At 38.8% G+C, this 3,245-nt stretch overlaps 1 non-coding gene across 1 annotated transcript; it reads right to left on the bottom strand.

Annotated features, from left to right (window-relative positions):
- Positions 1-2,512: 2,512 nt before the first annotated feature.
- On the bottom strand, positions 2,513-2,614 carry LOC140894118 (small nucleolar RNA R71). The gene has a single exon (XR_012153667.1). It is a non-coding gene; the product is annotated as a small nucleolar RNA R71 (small nucleolar RNA).
- Between the last annotated feature and the right edge of the window lie 631 nt (positions 2,615-3,245).

Below are 3,245 nucleotides of genomic sequence, written 5' to 3'. Positions count from 1 at the left end.
TGGATGAATCGAAGTCAACCTCTGGATTTGTATTCATGCTCAATGGCGGTGCTGTCTCTTTGAAGAGTTCCAAGCAGGACACCACAGCGGATTCCACAACTGAGGCAGAATACATTGCAGTATCAGCTGCTGCTAAAGAGGCCGTTTGGATGAGGAATTTCGTCCAAGAGTTGGGCGTAATTCCTGAAGCTGTTGGTCCAGTCCCGGTGTACTGTGACAACACTGGTGCCATTGCTCAGGCAAAGGAACCAAGGTCTCCTCAAAGATCCAAACACATACTGAGAAAATACCACATCATCCGGGAGATCGTGGAAAGAGGAGATATCACTGTCGAGAGAGTGGCCTCTGCAGACAATATTGCTGATCCACTTACTAAGCCCTTGCCAGGACCATTGTTTTACAAACATCGCGAAGCAATGGGACTACGTAGTATGACTAGTTGGCTATAGGGCAAGTGGGAGATTGAAAGAGTTGATTCCCCGCTAGCCAAGTTGTGGCTAAGGGCTTTGAGAGTCTCTTATTGTAAACAATATTTGTTTAATATAATTTACATTCATTAATGACATTTTCTTTATCTTTCTTCATAATGTTATATTGTGATATACTATTGTTGTTTTGATAAAGACCATTAATATACTATAGTGTAAGTAAGATGAGATAGTGAATAAAGAGAGATCACTATCATGAAACACATCATATAGTCACTGTATATTCTAAACAGTTCATAGTCAATTGAGCCGTCCGCAAATAAGGATAAGGATCGCTCAAGATCGAGACTAGCATTTGCGATGCCAAGTACCACGTTTCATTGGTATGGAACATATGTTCAAAGCATGCAAATGGATATTCATATGATGAATGATCGAACTACCCTATTCGGACTTTCCAAGTGGCTATTATTAATTGAGTGGATAAGTCCGCGGTTTTGGTTGTACACCATTAGTCCTTACTACTTGAAACATCATGGAGACTCTATATGCTAGTACTATACTTTGACTCGTTTACCGACTCTATGAGGGTCATCAGGTGTCGGGATTGGGTATAGTTACGACACATATAGGAGTCGATGCTTTGTTGTCAAGGATTCACCACACTCTTGCGAGTGTGGATATCCTATGCGATCTGAGGAGATATTAATGTGACAAATCTTTGGCTAGAGTACTCGATGTGATTTAGTTTACTTGGTTTCCTAGTAGCACATGCGATGTCACTATTTGATTTTCAAGATGCATTGCATAGTTATCGAATCTCGAACGACTCTCGATGTACCAATGGTTGTTGATTCGATTGGGATATATGGATGTAGGGACCGTATTGTACGCTAACCAAAACCTACTGGTTCTTGCAGGCACTATCAGTGATACCTAGGGAATCATGGGGCAATGTTGCTAGGCGCTCTTACCATGATTCGATGGATAAGTCGGAAATTGTTGTTCCGAGTCACAAGGAGTTGTGAGCCCACGGCTAGCTGTATCCCTGAACCAATGAGGGTCACACAAGTAATGGTTTACTAATCCCCGTTGAGATAGTTAAATTTAAAGAGTTAAATTTAGCGAAAGAGAAGTTGGACTTCTTAACTAAAGAGAAGTTCGGGTCGAGAAAATTTCGGGTTGGGATTTTTTCGGGACGACAAGGGTCGGGATTTCGGGAATTTTTTTCACCCCTAATATCAAGTGTGAGAGTTTACTAGTTTTTCTTAATTATTTAAATTTTATTAAAATAAATTCTATATTTAATTTTCTTAATAAAGTTTAGACTATTTTAATTACAAGTACTATATAATTTTTAATACATACTCCTCGTGATAACGATACTCTATTCACTCTATATTAATACTTGACAATCGTGCGCTTGCGAGCATAAAATACGCAACAATTTTTTGGCGCCGTTTCTGGGGAGTATTTTTATTGAATTTATATCTGTCTTGTTACCAATTATTCTTGATTTTAATTTAGAGTTTTCTCTTTACTTTTTGTTAGTTACTGATTTGTTTTGGTTTCTTTGGTTTGTAGTGTATGCGAAGATCTCAAAGCGTTGATTCTCTACTTTTAGATCCTGAGATCGAAAGAAATGCTACAGCATTACGTAAAGCAAGAAGATAAGAGTTGAAAAAGATGGCTGAGAATAATCCACATCCTTTGGTATTAATTAGAGATCACTTCAGGCCTGTAGTCTAAGCTCACTATTTTGGCATAGCTTGTGGAACAATCAATGCATACAATTTCGAGCTGAAGCTAGCCTGCACTCATCAACATGGTTCAGCAGAACCAGCTCAATGGAAGTGCTACTGCTGATCCTCATCTGCATCTAAGAAAATTTTTGGAGATTACGGACTTGATAAAAATTAATGGAGTTTATGATGATATTATTAGACTGCATTTGTTTCCATTTTATCTCAGGGATCAGGCACGTGTTGGCTTCAATCACTACCACTAGGGAGCATAAATACTTGGGAGGATATGTCGATGAAATTTATTGTAAAATATTTTCCTCCTACAAAGTACACCCAATTGAAGATAGAGATTAGCTATTTGAGGCTGCATGATGCTGAGCAACTATATGAAGCATGGGAGCATTACAAGGATTTTCTCAGGAGATGCCCAAATCATAACTCTGCTGATTGGTAGCAGATTAAATTTTTTATAATGGACTGAATGTGCCTAAAAGGATTTTGTGGATTCAGAAGCTGGTGGTACAATATTTGCAAAGGATCTTGCTGAGGAGTATGAGATGCTAGAACAAATGACTATCAACAGCTTTTAGTGGCCGAGTGAATGAGCTGGTATTCATAAATCAGCCAGAGTTTATGCAGTGGATCCTCTCACTTATTTATCTTCTCAAGTCTCGGCATTGACTTCACAGATAACGGCTATGAGTACTAGAACTTCTGAAGGTAAGGCTGTAACTTTTGCAGAGTCGCACGCTCCTAATGAGGACCAATACATTAACACTAGAGGGTATGGAGGATATCGATGTAACTTTTTCCAAATTCATATAATCCTGATTTGCGTAACCATGAAAAGTTTTTTATGAAAATAACAAGAATGTATTGAAACCACCTCCGGGATTTAATACAAATAAGAGAGAAGGGAGACCATCTTCAGAGGACATGGTTAGTACTTTTGTTGCGGAGCCTTGAAAATGAATGGAAATGATGGATTCCCGTCTGGATAGCTTGGAGATGCATATGAGCAATATGGGTGCCATGATGAAATCTATGGAGACAAAAATTGGGCAGCTGGAAA

Source organism: Henckelia pumila, chromosome 3 (assembly GCF_033568475.1).
Source record: "Henckelia pumila isolate YLH828 chromosome 3, ASM3356847v2, whole genome shotgun sequence".
Classification (NCBI taxonomy): Eukaryota; Viridiplantae; Streptophyta; class Magnoliopsida; order Lamiales; family Gesneriaceae; genus Henckelia; species Henckelia pumila.
The sequence above is the reverse complement of the archived record's forward strand: the minus strand, read 5'-3'. Positions and strand labels throughout refer to the sequence as shown.